Here is a 19,875-nt window from a genome sequence, read left to right as displayed (position 1 = left end):
ATGAGAATATTGATGCCAGTAATACTGTTAATTTTAAAGAAGATGGCATCTCTTTATCTTTTACGGGAAATGCCTTTCTATTTTGGAATGTAAGGGTTGCTTTGGAGAAGGTTATGTGAAGATTTTAGGTAAAGTAAGAAAAAAAAAACAAGAAAAAAAATACAAAATAACAGGTGTCTGTCAAGCATCTGTAAAAAAAATAAAAAAAACGTCTCTTTTCAGAGCCAACTTCAAAGGGGAAATGGGGCACACTATTTAAATTTACATTCACCACGCTCAGATTCTTGATATGTCCGCGGACATGGCGGTAGTCCGCGGACATCAAAATCACTACGTGGGGGTTCAGTATGTTCTATGTTAAATGTATATGAAGTCAGGGATATTATGGTTAATATGTGCTACTAAAAACCTATGAAATTCAGTGAAAAAACTTTGTTAAAGGGACGTTATGGTTAAGTTGCCAAGTCACCATGTCCAACACAGTTTTGTCAAATGATCCACCCTGGGGCCATACCTGTGGTAGCCTTCTCCTTTTAATTCCATGATCCACTGATCATGGTACTTAGTTAAATGTTCCGCATAACCTGGCAAGTTCTGGCAAATATGGACCAATGGTGTTACCGCGCCCATGTTAACTTCTCCGCCCCCCTTTGTACCTCGTGCTGGTGTGTGTGTGTTATGTAGTTATAATGCTAACTATACCAGTATTGTGTTGTTGATATAGCACTTCTGTACACCTACACCAATTCTTAAAGAGGGTCTCACTTACAATGACCACTTATTCATGGGACATCAGTACAGTTGTTTTAGCCATTATCAAAATGCAGTGATCACAAGAGACATAACAATTTCAGTATGCGACATTGACAAACAGACAGTTCACATATAACACGTAACATACATATCCCTGTCTACTTCCCACTGCTTTTTATCCAAAAAATCTCCTTTACCCCAGCTCGTTACACCCCTTATCCCTTAGGTCATCTGAATATCTTCCCGTTAGATCAGAAAAGAAAAATAATAAAGCGTTTCTAAGTTGTACTCCAAGTGTTCCCCCTATGTGAGACTCCCTCCTATTGCTTCTATTTTCCACTTATTCCCAGTACTAGTCAAGATAGCACTTTGCGGTGCCGCTGTCTACCCCCTTTCAGAGCTAGGTTCCCGTCTTCCCTTTTCACCTTGTAATCTCTTCAACTCATTCTAATGGCCATATGCAGAGAAAGAAAAAAATAATAAGATAGTATCTGTTATACTCCTTAGAGCCCCTTTAACTCGATCTGACCTTGTATACTACGTTCTACATCCAACTCTTTTTAATGTCGCTCGCACTTGATACTCACGTGTCCGTCTTGATTCAAGACCCTCCTGATCCGGTCTGTCCATGAGGCGCTGCCCCACACTCAATGGCTGCTCCGGGCTCCGGTGAGCGTTACTATGGGTTTTGTGAAGTGGGACCCGTACCCTCTCACCCTACTGCGTGCGCACGTCTAAGCGTACCAGTTGCCGTAGGCGGGCAGCTCTCTTGAGGGGGCGCTCTGTGCATCTCCTCTGTGGCCTGTGACGTCTCGTGCCAAAAGGAACAAAAGGACAAATCACATCTAAGGGTCACCACTTGAAAGTGAGCGTCCCCCAACAAAGCATTTAAAACTCCCCAGTGAGAGTCGATAATGGACACACCTCAGATGGGAACGAAACCAAGACCAAGTGCGGGTGAAATTAAAAGGTACACGTTTATCTAAACCAATATAGTGCAAGCAGAGAACTCAGCAAACTCTGAGAGCGCTCTGACAAACATCAGCAAACATTCACATTTTGTTACAAAACCATGTCACCTATGACGTAGGAGCTAAGGGATACATGAATCGATGAGATTGGCAGTGGGGGTGGGGCACATATACATCCATAGGGGTGAAGCTCCGGGATTGGCAAAGCTTCTTGAGGTGTCACCGCGATGCTTGCAGGTCAGCTGAACTCATCTGGGTGGAGCTCTGGTCTGAAGATAGTTGATCGATACATCTTGGACTATGCTAACATTTGCCCTTGTGGCCACACATAGTCATTCAACATCCATTATAGATCATGAAGCCCTGTGTTAAGCTTACATCACAATAGAAATAGCACATAACTCTGGGTGCTCCATGGTCAATTGGGGTTGTGGTGAGCTTGGAGACTATCTGGTCGGAGGACACATAGCTGGTATATCAAAAAGGCAGAGGGATGACAAAGGCCTTGGGCTGTGAAACATGTTTTATGGTTTTATGGTGGGTCAGGGAGCTTAGGGCAGGTATGATACTGAGTGTAGGCTTAGCGGAGGGGTGGGAGGTTATAGCTACAGCATCACATTATCAATGCAATAAGGGCCTTTAATTATCCGTCTGTCCTGAGGTGGGGTGGACGATGGGGGCTGAGCGTGCGGCGCTGCAGGGGATGGGAGAGAGTGACCTGTTGCTTCTATCTCGCCTATGTTATAAGGGTGCATGCACATCATTTGATATGCAAGGTAGAATTAAACCAGTGTAGTTGCACATACATCAAACATTTTGCGAGCTTATGAACTGTATATATTACACGTTTACGTTTACTATGAATATCATGTTACAAGATGACTTCTGTCAACAATACAACAGTTTTGTTAGCATCACATAACTCATAGGGCTGAGGTTTCTCATCCGAGTCCAGCCAGAAGGGGGATAGGTGGGGGGAAGCTGTGTGCGCGGTAGGACCTGAGAGGGGTGAGAGGAGGAACGGACCCGTAGCATGTTGCATTCAAAATGAGGTAGAAACAGGTTAGTGTGTGCATTGGTACAGGGAAGAGTCTGCAAAGTTCTACTTATAATATGACTGCGTAACTCAATGCTCAGAGGGTAAACAAATGCTACAAAGGACACTCTATTATACAGTCAGCACTTATTACATTTAGAAACTATACATATTGCATCACTTAATTGTCTATTTGTAAACGTGTACCTTTTTAGGAAATCATGGAGTATATATGGATATCATACATTGCTTTATGTATTACACAGCAACAGGAATCCTGGATTAGTAATGAAAGGCTCGAACATATATTTCATAACTATGTGTGTGATCTGGGATGGGAGAGAGCCATCTTATTTCAACATGTACAATCAATCTCACGGGGCCTCATTATGAGAATCGCGCTAAAAATTCAGTCATTACCGGCATGGTGGTATTAGCGCGTCCGTGCACCCTTGATGCCACTAATAGCGGCTGATTACGAGTGGGCAAGCACGCGCAAACCTCCATGCTGGTATTGGCTGCACCGCCATGGCGCTAAAGACCCCCTAACCTCCCGATAGGGCCATCACGTAACCCACTGATACCGCCTCCTCCCAGGAGCAACCCCTTAATAACGGATCCAGCAATACCATCATGTAAATACCGGGTTCGTAATACCGGACCCGGAAGTAACGTCATTGCGCCGGAACGGGAAATGTGCCGGCGGCCATCTTAAAAAAACACAATCCATTGCAATCCTCTTAAAACAGCACAGGTACAGAGTGGAGAGCAGGCCCAATCAAGCCACCATGTCCAAGGCAACTCGCAAGTCCACCCCCCGCATGCACAAGAAGCGCTTCTCGGACGAGGAGCTGAATATGCTGGCGGACACACTGGCAGGCCATGCCGATGAGGTCTCTGCCAATGACCTCAAACGCACAGTCCAACTGCGCAAAAAAAGAAATATGGGAGGAGGTGGCATGGAAGGTGACTGCGGTTGGCACCATCACCCGCACGGTGAAGGACTGCAAAAAATGGTGGGATGATCTGCGTCTCTGGGTGCGCAACATAATATCAGCCAACCGCAGGGTGGCCATGGCTACAGGCGGCGGGGACCACTCACCCACCAAATTGATGCGATGGGAGGAGACATGTAGCACCACAATAAACATGGAATTGATCAAGGACATCGGAGAAATGGAGACGGGTGTGGCGACATCGGCAGATGGAGGTGAGTGGCCCCACAAACCTCATAGAACCAAAGCATGACGTAGCACAACAGATGTGAAAGTGAACCAAGCCAATGCACGGGCCATCATACACATATATACAGATCCATATCCAGATGGTGGCACAAATACTGGCACAATAAAATGCATGCTGCGTGCCTATCCCATTACCAACAGACACCCAACACACAGGGATCATATACATGTCACACATCATGCAAACCGCAATACAACGGTATGCCACCTAGTACACATCAATCCAGAAAAGAGAGTCCACGGCGTATGCCGATATGGACCCCCCCATTGCAAGTACCCTGTGCGTCACACCTATAAGTATGCAATGCATGAAACATGAACTACTGAACAGCACCAAATCATGCATCTTGCACGTAACACGATCACTGATGCCCTGCATCTCTTGTTCCCCCACAGGCACAGATGCAGAAAGTGAAGACCACGACCCTGCCCCAAAGGACACAATATCCTCAAAGGGATCCAGGGACAGACAAGAAAGCACTGGACCTTCTACCTCTAGGGCAACACCAACGCCCAGAGTGCAACACAGGCCAGCAGTAAATCCCAGGCCAGCAGAAAAGGAGACAACACCAGCCGATGACACTGCCACCACAGAGTCGGCAACTCTTGCAGAGGGTGATGGAACGCAGTCTGCTGACACCAGTTCCATAGGGGAGGTAGCAGGCACTCTCCCCCTCAGCGACGTGGACGTCCACACCGAGGAATTCCTAGACATGGACAACAACATCCATGTGGTGTGTCCTCATACCCCAAGCGCCCAGCCCACTCCCCAGCACTCCACACAGGGCACACCAGTATGACCCATGCAGGAACATGCCGGTGTACTGGGGAGTCCGCATCTGTCGACCACATCAGAGGGCAGTCCAGCAATGGGCCACCCTGCCACTGCACCGTTCACCTCCATAGCCCCCACTAACATGGAGGCCCACCTGACAAGAGTTGAGGCCCGCCAGGACAGCATGATTGAACTGGTCCGGCAGTATGTGGCGGAAGGGGAACTGACCCGCCATGAGATACGGGAGGCAAATGTGGCTTCCATAATGGCCATGAACGCCAACACCATTGTCATCCGAGACAGTTTAGCTGCAGTTACACAGGTCCTTGGCAGGATTGTAGAACTTATGCGGCAGCAACAACCTGCTTCGGCAGTCGCACAGTCACCCACCTCCACCCCTTAAACCACACCTGCCAGGTCAACTCCCGCAAGTCCTGTGCGTATGACCAGGCACAGTGCATGCCACTCGGACATGCTGCCCCCAGACCCGAAGAGAGGCCGGAACTAGCAAGTCCACCCTGCATGTGCTAACTGCCACCTTGGGATAATCATGATTGGCACATCGTGTGTGGGATGACAATGGGTGAGGGGCAAGTGGTGTTGGTGGTGTTTGGGGGTGTTGGGGGTCTTTGGGGAGAGTTTGGGGTTTTTGGGGGGTATGGGGTATTGGGGGTATGGGGTGTTGGGGGTTTTCAGGGGTTGGGGGGAGGAGGGAGGGCATGTCTGAGGTGGAGGGATGAAGCACAATATTGTTAAATTTCCAAAACACCCGTTGTGTTCAAAATCATATCATGACTGGACATTGTTCATTTCATGTGTGTTTATTCAATTCATGACAGTGCACAGTGCCCAACTCCCCACACACCCTGTGCCCATGTCTGCAACATCCCAGTGCCCAGTGCAGTACTAACACAGAACCATAAGCATCCCTGTGGTTCAGAAGAAATTGTCAATCAGTGATTGCACACACCACGGCAATCTTGTGCATCGCGAACTGCCAGGGGTGCTGCTTCTCCTCCATCATCATCCTCATCATCCTCACCCGGTGCATGCAGGGCATTGTCAGGTGGCAGTGGTACATTTCTCCGGATGCACATGTTATGCAGCATGACACAGACCATAGTGATCTTACCCACATTCTCAGGCCCGTAAAGGAGTGCTCCACCAGACCTGCTGAGGCAGCGGAACTGTGCCTTCAACAGGCCAAAGGTCTGCTCAATCACAGCACAGGTACAGGTATGAACCCGATTGTACTCCTCTTTGTGCTGGTTCTGCGGGTTCCGTACATGGGTAAGTAGCCACGGCTTCAAGGGATAGCCACCATCACCTGCATGGGAGCACAATGAGGTATGTGTAAGTCAATATCTGACCTGACACCATTTGCAATCACTGCCATGGCTGCAGCTATTTGGTGTTGACATGCACATATCCCTGGATGTTTGCACACAGGTTCATTTGATGCAATGTGTACTGCACTATGGTCTGCTGGTGTGGATTGTGTTGTCCAGATGATGCAGGCTGTTCACTTGCATCCTGATGCAGATGTACTGTGGATGCGGAACAATGTCTTGCCACCCATATTGGCGATGTATGGGACTCTGTATGTTGTGCCACTAGCGGCATAGCCACTAGTGTAATCATGTTTTGTCATCCATCGCTTGACATTCCCATGGTGGCCTGCTTGTGCGTCTGGCATATTGTCACTGCTGTGCAGCATTGGTCTTATGTACGGCATTGATGTGTCATGTTCAGGTTGGGATGTTCAGGGCAACAGTGTTAAGCTGTATGTGCATTGTCCACTCACCGCCCAATCTCACCCAAGTGGATTATGCATCCCCCCAATGTCACCCAGGTGGAGTATGCATCTCCCCAATCTAACCCCCCCCACTGCACTGCCATGGACCTGTCAGGCAGCTTACCAAGCAGCCAGGCACGTCGTCCAGCATGTCGCTCCATGTAGTGGGGTAGAGAGGCGTTACGCAGCACAATGGCATCGTGTGTGGATCCGGGATATCAGGCACAACAATGTGTGATGATCTTGCTGGAGTCACATACCATCTGCACATTGATGGAGTGTTCTTGCTTACGATTGCGGTACACCACCTCTATGGCATGAGGGACCACCAATTCTACATGGGTGCAGTCGAGGGCACCGACGCAATTGGGCATGCTTGCCAGTGCTTGGAAGCCCACTTTAGTGTCAGAAAGCTCCTGGCCAATCCGTGGTAGGGATATGTGGATGCTTGCGTGCTTCAGGAGGGTATCCAGCACTTGGGTCAGCATGCATGAAAAGAGAGGTTGTGATATGCCATGCAGCTGCTCCACTGTGTGCTGGTAGGTGCCTGTGGCCAGGAAGTGGAGCACAGACACTACCTTCAGTAGAGGGGGGATGGCAGTGCAGATTTTTAGCAGGCTGACAATGTCATCGTGTATCATGTCCACTATGGTGGTGATGGTGTCCCGGTCCAACCGGTATAGGGTGTGGATCTGCTAGGGGTTAGGTAGAATGGACTGACTCTGATGCAAGGGATTGGTGGCTGCCTACGTGGTACCACTGGCTGCACTGGTGGGACTTGCTGGGCCTGTCTCACCCTCCTTCTCCTCCTGCATCTCCTCTGTGCTGCCTGTTGTTGTTGTTGTAGTTGTTGTTGTTGTTGCTGGTGTAGCAGTACAGGCATGTCCTGCAGCCCTAGGATTGCAACAGCAAGTGGGATCATTTTGGTGTAGGAAGGGGTGTGATGTGTGGGTGTGCTCCTTTTGTACTGGGACCGGCTCCATTGCCTCCACCTGTGGTGATTGTGTACACCTGTGGCAGTTGGCTACATTGCAGGTTGCTATTTACGGGTGGTCCACATAGCCTCAGATACGCCATCATGCAGGCCCTATGTACCGCCTTTGGGATGCCGGTAAGTGCATGCCCGCGTGACTTGGGATGGTCTCCTGTTAGCAGCATCCTGGTATTTCCGCCGCGAAGGGGCGCAAGTACGCGTGCATGCTGGTAAGAAGTAGCACGGTATGGGCAGTCGTGGTTTGATCAGGTTGTCAGCTCGTAATGACCCGGACCGGTAATCGATGCCGGTAATACCGTTCACCTTCCTTTTTTCATTACCTCCATGCTCGTAATGAGGCCCATGGACTTGAAGCAAATTTATCATCCCTTCAGATGGATTTACTGCATAGGTGAAACAGGGTGGTACACAGGCTTAGTATATATATATGTATCTGGGGAACAGGGTTAGGGGTTATCCACAGAATATATCATAAATGTGGGGGTCAGCGAGAGGACAGGACAGGACTGGTTTTATGGAAGAAGCTTGTTTTTCTCAGACCCCAGCTTCAGCCCGGTCATCTGCTGGTCAATGATGGACTGCGGAAGGTGAAAGATACAGTGTTTGTAATGTTGCTTGTTCGTGCCTAGTCTCCTGTGAGAACAGGCCTGCAGCAGAGCCACCAAGGGGAGGAGGGTGAGGGAAGCAAGCGTTGGGCTCACTGTGCGCGCTCAAGAGGGGAGAGCTGAAGCCCTGCAGACTGCTTGTCCTAACTTTATTTTCAAAATGGAGCCTGTGTCATACTACAGGATGAGCCGTGCAGCCCCATGTGTTGACCCGCAGCCATCCCGCATCCCAGGCCCAGGTGCACAGATGGCTGCCGGGCGAGTCATAGACTGCATGTTGGTGAGAAATGGAGGGGAGGGGGGCCCTAAAGGCCTTTCCTCCCATATACAACTCTGCCCTGGTGGACGTTATGAGAGACAATTGACCCCACTGCCTGTGTATATAGTTCTTTTTGTGGATTTTTTGTTGTTGACTTTTGTTCATTTTTGATCCTTTGACATTTCCTGCTTCCACATAGGTGTTCTTTGCAGTGTACATATTTTGAATACAGATTTAAATTTCTTGATCAGATAGTTGTTGCTGTCTCTTTGTTCATGTGCTGGATTTGGTTTACTATGGTTTTGGAATGCATGTGTTCTGTGACTGTCACGTGAGTTAGGGACCTCACTGTGGATGTATGGGATATACTCATCACTTGTGCATGGCCACCCACCTGCACACATCAGCTATCACCCAGTAGATGCTCTCATGTCATGGTGCATTTCTGCCACTGAAGTGCTACACCGTCACATGAGAGTTTTTTTAAGCATGGCTGCACACATCATCCATATCCTTGGCTCACACACTCTCAGACATCCTTCAAATCACCCAAACAGATGCCTGTTCAATCTGTGTTTCTTGCAGCGGCTTTGACTACTATGACTTCCTACCTGACTCCCTTTATTCATTGATTTGTACATGCTAATATGGACACATACATGCATATTACATGTGACTCTGTCCTATCAGTGATGTCTTGGACCTGTGTCCTCCTAGGCCATTTACCTACAGCACTTTGAGGCCATTGCAATGGCACATGGGCACAATGATACGTCACATTAGATTAAATTGCTTTACTATGTCACATGTACATGGTACATTCACAGTGTAGCTGGTGCTACATTCTGCTGTCCTGTTGCTGTGCAATTGGTTGTGATGTACCAGCAGTCCTGTGGTGAGCTACGGACACGGATTCTGCAGCAGTGCCCTCAGTTGTTCAGGCTATGGGTGTAAATGTGGCTAATGTGCTTCATGTTGGAGGCAGGCCAGTGGAGTTGAGCTAATTTGTTGGTCAACATTGTTCTGGTAGGGGTGTAATGTGGCAGTGCCAGGCTGCGGTTGTGTTGGAGGTGAGGGGAGTGGGGGGTTGCTGTTGGGTGGTGTCAGAGCTGCCTGTGAGTAACATCAGATGTGAGGGGGTGGGTGGTGTAAGGCTTCCTGGGATAGTATCGGAGGTCAGGGGGACTGGTGGGTGGTGTCAGGGCTGCCTAGGGTTAGTGTTGGAGGTGAGTGGGGCTGGAGGGGGTGCCAGGGTTTTGTACGGGTAGTGTCAGAGGTATGGGAGGCTGGTGATTGGTGTCAGGGCTGCCTGGGGTAGTGTCAAGGACAGCCACCCTGCTGGATGAGTGACAGCTAGTCTGGAATGAAAGGGAGCAAACTGTTTAAAAGGCAAATCTCCCGGACTGGAAGGCAGAGTCGACCACTGGAACGAAAGAACCGAAGACGAGCTGGAAGAGGATGGCTGCTGCAACCACTGGACCGTTGGTTTGCCCGGTAAAGCAGGTCCAAATTGCCAAACTCCATTCGACAGAGAAGCTCCTTTGAGGATGGCTTCTTCCTTTGTGTTGGTGGGACCAATCACTTCATAAGACACCTTGATACCATTCTCAATGCTGGTTAGGTTTAACCAGGGAGAGTGACACAAGTTTGTGTTCTTGAATCTACAGCAACTGGAACTGAAGTGACTCCATTTTGTTTGCTTTCTTCAATACCCCGGTCAGTGCAAGAGTCCCCCGACGTCCTCCCTCATGTCCCCACTACTGAGGCTCAGGAACAGCGAGATATGTAGGAACTGCCAGGAACCACGACTTCAGCTACATTTGTTTTCTTCACAAAAAGGTACTGTGCCAACCCGATTGAGAGAACGCCACTCTCGCGGAGAAAGTTTGTGAAACTTTCCCAACTTGCAGGCCTAATCAGCTTGTGACCCCACAAATGATTCTTTTTCGCCTAAACTACTTCTGAGAACTTTTGCAAAGACTTTACTGTCCGATACCAGAACTGTTCGTTCCTATCCAGAACACTAGCCCATTGCCTTTGGCCTGGCCTATTGACTTAAATTTAACTATTCTTGTGAACTGAAACTATTTGCACTGCCTAGAAAGTATATATACTCCATTCTACTTACTTTTGTCCTTTTTGCTCACTGCTAAGTAACTAAACTGCCATTTGGCTCCTTTTTCAAGGGAGCTCAAACTGTCTCAAAAGCTTAAAGTTTTGTATTGAAGTATATTAGTCTATACTATTAAGCTGTCTTCTTCTAGTGAAATGTTTTATAAATGATGGTGTAAATAAATTGATAAGTGTTTTACCAAGAATCCTTGAGTATAAGTGTATATTTGAACCACTGTGATTGAAAGTCCTTTGTGTAACTACTGGTACTGCTCACATTCACTCTTGAGATAAGCCTGGCTGCTCAGCTCGCTACCAACAAACTGTGTGGTACAGACTTATTCCAAAGGTTGGTCTTGCTTACACCTGTAGTCCTAATTGTGTGTGGTGGTCCCAGAGGTACTGCATGCAATTCTGCCTAACAAGTGTGGCCTTGGTTTGTGCACTTTATGTGCAGGATATCAATGAGGCTGCTTTGAAATGTTAATGTAATGGGCCACACATAGTTTGCCATTCAGAGACACACATTCTCAGGGTGCTGTTATGGGCCTGCTGGATTAGCCCGATTTCATCATTGGAGGCTATCAGTGATGTGGCTTTACTGTGTGTGTTCCACAGGGGTTGCTATTCATAGGGAAGTAGGTTTATTATAGCTGGTTGTGTGTGCCCTGGGCCCCTTTGCCATTTGACGTGCTTAGATATTGGATAGTGCTTGTGGAAGAGGGTGAAAGTCCTCCTTTAGCTCTACTACTATGCCATGCCATATGGCAATGTTATGCAGAACCCAACATTTTGCATACTACAGGGGGTGCATATAGCAATATGCACCTTAGTGATCAAGGTGGCAGAAGCATGACTTAAGCACTCTGAATGTGCACACCACTGTGTCCCTAGTGGCTATGTGTACTACATTCTAGAGTGCTTCATCTGGGCTGGCTGAATTCCTGAAGGGTGTCAATAGAAATGGTGGCTGCAGATAGGCACTGCCCCTTGCAAAGGAGAACATGGGCATTTTTTTAAATTATTTTTTAATTGAACATTGGTATGACACCTATACATCAAAAAGTGTGTCCAGGCATCACAAGACAAAAGACGGAGGCGGGGGGCAGAGGAGAAAAAACAATAGGGGTCCTTGTGACATTTGTATCATGCAAGTGCAGTAAAAATAAGTGCAAGGGGGAGGGGGCAGGTCAGCGCTAGGTGATGTGAACGGGAGAGGAGGAAGGGAGGAGTGCAAGAGAGACGGCCCAAGGGGCTGGGTAAGAGCTGGGGGGCCCAATAGGGCAAATGCTAGGGGGAAAATAAGGGGATGGGGTCAATAGTGCAAGGACACGGAAGGACCAGACTCAGTAGACTAGTCAGGGAAGGGGAGCCCAAGGGCAAGTGCTGGTAAAGGGGAGCAGGGGAAAGCCAAAAAGGAAGGCCTGGCCCCAATAAGACTGATAGGGGACACATGTGGCTAGTCACAGTGGCAGGAGGAGGCTAGCAAGGGAGGGGGAGGGGGAAGGAGGAGGAGAAAAGGAAGTACTTGAGAATCTTCTGGAACTTGAGGAGATCTGGCTCAAGACGTAAAGGGGCAGGGAGGCTGTTCCACAGGGTGGCCCCTGCCGAAGAAAGAGATCTAGCCCCACCCTCTGTTTGGAGAAATTTCTTATCTGCAGAGAGCCAGAGCTAGAAGATGGAAGGATTCTAGCAGGGAGGTATTTAGGAAGAGAGAGTTTGATGGAGATCACAGCCCTCAGAAAGCCTTGTGGATGATGCAGAGGGTTTTTGAATTTGATCCTTGAAACCACCAGGAGCCAGTGGAGAGATTTTAGGGCTGGACAGATGTGGTCCCTGGACTTGAGGCCAAGGAAAAGTCTTGCAGTCCTGTTCTGGATTAGTTGAAGAGGGCAGAGACAGGAACGAGGAAGGTTAAGGAAGAGACTGTTGCAGTAATCCAGCTTGGAAAGAACCAGAGCTTTGGAGACATTTAGTTTCTGGGGGAAGGTGAAGAAAGGGAGAATGCCTCTGAGGAGGTGGACCTGATAGTGGGCCTTCTTGTCAAGGTCAACAATATGAGGTGAGAAGGAGAGAGAGGAGTCAAAGATGACACCCAGGTTTTCGGCCTCACAGAAGGATGAGGGGAGAGGGCCCAAGGAAGGCAGCCACAGAGTAGGAGGAAGGAGGGGTCAAGAGTCCCAATGAAAAGGATCTCAGTCTTACTGGCATTAAGGCAGAGATTGTTATCAGCACACCATGCCTGAATAGCAGTCACATAGTCAGGAATGAAACAGGAAGGAGAGGAGGAAGAGGAGGGACGCTGACAGGGAAGCTGTGTGTCATCAGCATCACACTGGAAATGAGGAGAGAAGGTAGAGATCAAGTGGGCAAGAGGGGCAAGGTAAATGTTTAAAAGCCACAGCAAAGTATAGAGTCCCGAGCTACGCTGCAAGTAGAGAATGAGGTAGAAGAGAGAAAAGGGCACAGTTGCACTTGGAAGGCTGATTTGAGATGAAAGAGGGAAACCAGTCCAGTTCCAGTCCGTGATGCCCAGGGTGTCTCAGAAACGATTTATGAGGGTGGTGCGATTGACTGTGTCAAAGGAAGAGGACAGATCGAGGAGGATGAGAACGGAAGGAGAAATAGAGTCAAGCTTTGAGAGCAAGTCATTGCGGGTGTTCAGGAGGGCAGTTTCCATGCCTCTGGCTGCTCTGAAGCCAGACTGGTGGTCGTGGAGACAACCAAGAGATTCAGTGTGATGGATAAGTTCGGAGATGACCAACCTCTCCAGGAGTTTGCCCAAGAAGAGGATAGAGGAAATAGGACAGTAATTAGCCAGGCTTTTTTGGGAGGGATGCACAAGGGAGTGCTTGATGGGGATGAGAAGGTGCCAGAGGCAAAAGAGTGGTTACATAACTCGGCCAAAGAGGGAGCAAGAGAGGCAATATTATCCTTAATAGTAATAGAGTAGCAGGGAAGAATCTGTTTGGAGGAAACTTTCATAGAGCAAACTGTTTTGGTGACCTCATCAGGTGATACAGGAGAGAAGGAGGAGAGTAGGGAGGAGGGAGAGAGGACAGTCAAGGTAGGCCAGAGTGGAATAGTAGTAGGGAGGGGAGAAAAGGAGAGAGAGGACAGCATGTCCTGAGTTTTGGTTGTAAAATTGAAGGCCAACGCTGTGCAGTGGGCCTGGGAAGGAAATTGAGAAGCTCAGACTACAGTAGGATTGGCAAGTTCCTTGCAGATTTTGAAAAGTTTGGCTTGGTCTATTCTACCCGGAAATGCGGGTTTGAATATGTGCCTGCTTCTTGGAGCGGATGGAGAGTCTGTATTGTCTTTGGAGCAGTCAACAGGCCAGTTTGTCAGATGATCTGCTAGAAGCCAACCACTTCTGTTCCTCAACTTTGCACTTGCATTTCAACATGGCTAGGTCGGAACCGTACCAACTGTTGCACTTGAAAGCAGGCTTCACGTGGATCCTCATGGCAGGGGCAAGGATGTCAATGGTATTGGAGATGGAGAGGTGCAGGTTGGCAAGTGCTGAGCACGTGTGAGAGTCAAAAGCAGCAGTGGGGGGTGAAGGAGGTGACTAAATCAGCTACTGGCACACAATTCATCGGTCTAATGAAAGAGATGGAGACTGGCAGTGTGGGCAGAAACTGAGTCGGGTAGCCAAGGAGTTCCAGATGGGAGGAGAGGAGAGCATGGTCATACCAGTAGTGAGAGGGTTAGAGAAAGAGATATCAGCTGAGATAAGGGCATTCAATGTTTGTCTGGCTAAGTGAGTTGGCCGAGAGGTAAGAATGGTGAGAGAAAGAGAGTCACAGAGTTTGCAGAAGAGTAAAATGGCTGCATGAAGATAGTCAAGATGAATATTAAAGTCACTGAGGAAGAACTTAGAGGAAGAGGTCAGAAGAGAAGAGGCGAAGTCGGCCCACTCAGAAAGGAAGCGGTAGATCGACCTGGGAGTCCTGTAGATGGTAGAGAGTGTGAGCGAGAGGGTAGGAGAGATGCCAAACTTGCAGACTAGACATTCAAAGGAAGAATAGGATTGAGTGGGTATGATGGAAGCAGGGACCCATTCAGGGAAGATATGGACCACTCCACCTCCAGTCCGGTTATACATGTGCTTGGAGAGGATCTTGTAGCCCTCAGGAAGGAGAGAGTCTTAAGCAGTGACAGAGCTGGCATTGAACTACGTCTTAGTGAGAGCAAGGACATCAAGGTGAAAATCTTCAAGGCAGTGACAGATGTCGGAGGAGTGTTTAAAAGCAGAGCGAAAATTGAGGGTAACTAAGTGAAGCTGGTTGCCACCTTTAATGGTCTTCCGAGGTGGGGTACAGGGACATGGTTCATACGTTGGTGGTGATGGAAAGGCAAGAGATCTGGCAGAGGGAGTATTGGCAGGATAAGGGAGGATGTTATTGAGAGACAGCAGATGCCTGTCAAGAAGGTGGAGTTTGGGTTGAGAGCCCTGGGCCATGAATGTGCCATTCTGGTAGACATTATTGATTCACCTAGATGATGAGAAGTATTCCAAGAGAACGTTGCATCTGGTTCCACCTTTAATGGGTGAGGAATGAGAAGGGGAGAGGATAGAGACCATTTGAGAAGTCCATACGTCCGGGGAAGAGGTGTCAACGAGGATGTTATTGATAATTTGCCTGGAAGAAGCATTGACGTAGGTATCGTGAATAGGCAGGCCTGGGTTGGTGGCCATAAGTGCTGTCTTAAACCTTTTTCTTCCAGGCTTGCAAGGAGAGAGGTAGGGTAGGTGTTAGAGTAACAGTTAGAGTAGATGGGGAGACAGAGAGCATCATAGATGCAGGGGGTTGGGACAGGAAGAGTGAATGCAATGTGCACAAGGAACTCAGCAGGAGGCCTAGCAGCCAGAAAAGGAAAATGAAACAGATGAACAGTAAGTCAGGTGTCCAAGAGGATGAAGGGCTTACGTTACAGCAAGCAGTAGAAACAAAACATATTGGAATAAATAAAAGTAACAGTTGAAAAAGGCCTATGTTTGAACACATAGACAGGAATCAACATGCCCACATTCAAATTTCAGAAATACAGGTGAAAACCTACGGATGTGTCTTTCAAACTAAAGGTAAATATTCAACTTTTGAACACAGCCAGTGCAATTCAAAAACACGTAGATTTGACTTTCAAAGTAGGGTAAGTATTCTAACATTTGAACAGAACCAGTGTAATTCAGAAACCCTAGATTTGACATAAAAATTATGGTAAGTGTTCTAAAGTTTGAACATAGCCAGTACCATTCAGAAACACTGCGACTTGACATTCAACATATGGTAAGTATTCTAACATTTGAACATAGCCAATGCAATTTAGAAACACTGATATCTAAATTTCAAAATAAAGGAAAAATCCTAACAATTCAACACAGCCATTTGTATTGGGCTAATGCAAGATATCTCAAATCAACATATATACTGAAGGGATAAAAAGTCATGCACCGGAGTGCATGGTAGAGGTGAAAGTAATCTGGTGCATGCCAGTAAATGGCAGAACCAAAGGTAGGACCAACCGGAGGCACTTAGGGAAGAAAGGATCAGTATTTGGTGAGTTTAGTATCATGGACCAGAGGCTCAGCAGAACACTATCAATTGGATTAGAGTACGCTGAAGAAGCATTGCGTCTTTAACATAGGTAAGTGGCAAGTTAAATGATCACACATTGCAAATTGTTCAGCGAGTCTCAAACCCCCCTAGCACACCCCCCAAGATGACGAATACCATTCACTGAAGCAGCCCCACAGACCATACCCAGATGACATCACAAAAGTAATCATGAAAGGGTGGCATAGCTGAACACACCCACAGAGACATTAGTCAGATGCAAAACAGTAGACATGAACTGAACGCAAATTGGAAACCACAGCTGTATTGAAAAGAATTGGGAAAAACCAAAACACAGGGCTGTGGCCTGATACACTGACTTTTCTGAGAGACGCAAAACAGGTCTGGCAGCATCATCAGCCCTACCTGGGGTAGAGGTCTTGAGTCAGCTGAAAAGATACATGGACAAAGAGGCCAAAATTCCTCATAAATTCCAGCAGAGAAAAACATTTTTATGGTCCCTGAACATGTGATCGGGAGCTGGGGAACAAAGTCCATTCGGACAGATAAGGTAGTTCCCATTAAATAGAAGACCGAAGATGACCAAAATGCAACACAACATGAAGATGGAGAATGTGTGCTTGCTCAAGGTCGGGGAATCGGAGGGGCAACACAATAGTGGGAAGCAGGCAGTGCCCTGACCTCACCTTCCACACCCATCATTGTTGCTCACATGCTGGTAAATTTCCAAAACTGAAAAGGCGTGCACTGACCTAGGGGATGGTGCCAGGTGGAGATACCAGATCTAGACAGACCAATCAAATTATCTATGCCCTATAAACTGTAATTATGCATATACTGTTCACCCAATCTCATTTCACCTAAGAGCGAGGAATGTATCTTTTGGTTGTGAGATCACCGCAGCTTAGAAACTCACTGCCCGCCTGTAACGTGCTAAGAGTGCATTTGGAGCTGTAGAATCCATGTGCACATCCCAGCTTGGAATAAATAAAGCAGCAATTTGTCACATTTCTGGAGTCCTCCATTTTTGGGCATGAGGAGATTCCCCTCAAGCCCAACTCTGTTTTTCTAACTACACTTCAGAATGTTGAATGGAGTATTTTTGGAGTGGATGGTATTGTGATGAAGTTCAAAGATGGGGCCATGTACACTGCAGGATAGGGGGGGCTCATTGAACAGAAGAGAGCAAGAGGCTCAGAGGCAGGCAGGTAGAATGGGGCACTCAGGCTCAGAGGGGGAATAGATAGAGAATAATTCTACAGGTGCGGGAAAGGAGAATAGTGCGTCTGATGAAATTGTTTATCTGAAAAGGATGGATCAGAGCAGCTACCAGCCCTAAGGGGGTTTGGAAAGCAGATTGAAGATAAGAATGAGAATAGGGTGAAGCAGAGCTGTCCTGTGGCCAGGTTGCACAGGTCAGACAGCGAATGCACCGGGCCTTGTGCATGGGCCTTAGGCGTGGGGTCGGCTCTGCCTGCCAGCTCCCCAGTGGATCTGAAGAAGAAAGCACCGGCCAATCCGATCTCATAGGGTAGGCATAGGCACTCAGAATTCGGCACAGAATGCCAAAAATGGCCATGTTTAGATGATTCATATACATGCAGTGCAGCATGGCCCCCAGGGCTTACCTGATGTAAACGAAAGAGCGCTGTATCAGGCACAATGAAATCATGTCTCCAGGAATAGTTAAGTGCAGCTGGCCCAGGCAGCCTAAGAAAGAAAGGTCCAGACAGGGAATGCCCCAGGCCTTGTGCGTGGGCCTTAGGCTGTGTGCCGGCTCCCTAGTGGCTCTGAAGAAGGAGGCACCGGCCAATCTGATCTCATAAGGCAGGCTCAGGCACTCAGATCTCAGCACATAATGCCAGAAATGGCAGTGGCCTTGTTTAGATGATTCAAATACACAAAGTGGAGCAGAGACCCCAGGGCTTACCTGATGTAAATGAAAGAATGCTGTATCAGGCACAACAAAATAATTTCACTAGGAATAGTTGAAGTGCTACTGCTGCAGGCAGCTCACGGAAGAAAGGTCAGACAGGGAATGCACCGGGCCTTGTGCTTGGGCCAGCTCTGCCGGCCAGCTCCCTAGTGGCTCTGAAGGACCAAGCACCGGCCAATCTGATCTCATAGGATGGGCTCAGGCAATCAAATCTTGGCACAATGCTGAAAATGGCAGAGGCCATGTTTAGATGAGTCTAATACATGCAGTGCAGCAGAGGCCCCCAGGGCTTACCTGATGTAAATGAATGAACGCTGCATCAGGCACAACAAAATCATGTCACCAGGAATGCATCGGGCCTTGTGCGTGGGCCTTAGGCTGGGGGCCGACTCCACATACTTGAATAGCATGTATTGTGATTTATTGTGTTTATGTGTGTCATGTGATTGCTCGTTTGTGCACATGATAGTAGATACTCACCCACGAGCCAGCTGTTCCCAAAGGTTCCCAATGCTAGGGCCTGGTATATGGATGAATGGAACAAGATGTAGCTCTCAGGCGTGCATCCTGAGAAATTGGCATCACAAATCACCTGCACATTGATGGAATGCCAATGTTTCCTATTGCGATAGATGTGCTCCTGTCAAGGTGGTTGCAGTGCTACCTGGGTACAATCAATGTCTCCCAGGACCTGGGGAAAGTGTGCAACTGCATAGAATTCCTGCCACACTCCCTGCCTTCCCTGCAGTGTGTGTGGCATATCAATGTGCCTATGCACACGTGCTATGGTGCAGCTCAAGATCTAGTGGGGGCACCTTGATTGTGTGGGCTCTGATATAACCCTATCAATGATTGTGATATGCTGGAATGATCAAGTGGCCAGGAAGTGTAAAGCTGCTATCATTTTGATGAGAGGTGTCACAGCCTGTGGGTGATAGATACCAGGTAATTCTCCCCCTCCCTGTCCCAGTCTAGGATGACATGGGGAGGGAAGCAGTTTATTACATGCACCTCCTCATCTCACATCCCAAATAGAGTTATTCGTGATAGGAAGATTCAGGCCCTCCTCTTCCCCCTCCTCTTTCCATGTGGTAGGATCCAGCATTGTGCTAATCCTAAATTTGTTGGGGTTGCACAGCACTTTTTATAAGTGATTTCAATGTGACAGATGACGGGTGGCAGTCAGATAATTTTCCTTTTGAGTCAGAAAAGCTGTGAATAGGGTTTACTTTGCGCTTGATGGTGGAGTGTTGGTTGTGTGAAAGGTGCCTCCCTTTCTCATTTTCATCCTTGAATGGGGATTTTGCATCTTCTGACCCTAGTTAGTTCTATCCGCTGTCCCTTCCTGCGCATTGCGCTCTGTGTCATGCTAAGTGCTTATGCACAGTACAAAGTAGGAAGGACCAGCACAAAGTCCAATGTGTGAATCAGCAAAATCCATTTAGCAAGGCGCAAAGTGTACTTTTGTGGCACAAACTCACTTTGTGCCAAGCTAAACATTTTGTAAATGAGGCCTAGTGCGTTTAATTGAAGTCTATCTATTTGTATAGAAACTTGATTGGACATTACCTTTATTTAGGACTGTTATAATTTGCTGTTTCAGTTGCTACTAAATCACATTCACGCCCCTCTTGAAGGCATAGGAGGAGGTAAATATATTAACTGTGTCTGTATTACCGTTTTGATTGGGATCGCTGTCGGTTTGTAGAAGAGTGAGGCTTGTGTAAGTGGTTTCACTGCTACTCACACTTGTACTCCTGCCTAGCAGAAGTCATTTCGTCATAGTAATTTTGTAGAAAACCCAAATTACACT

This window comes from Ambystoma mexicanum, chromosome 5p, assembly GCF_040938575.1.
Source record: "Ambystoma mexicanum isolate Mex_15411 chromosome 5p, UKY_AmexF1_1, whole genome shotgun sequence".
Lineage (NCBI taxonomy): Eukaryota > Metazoa > Chordata > Amphibia > Caudata > Ambystomatidae > Ambystoma > Ambystoma mexicanum.
This window is presented reverse-complemented; position numbering follows the sequence as displayed.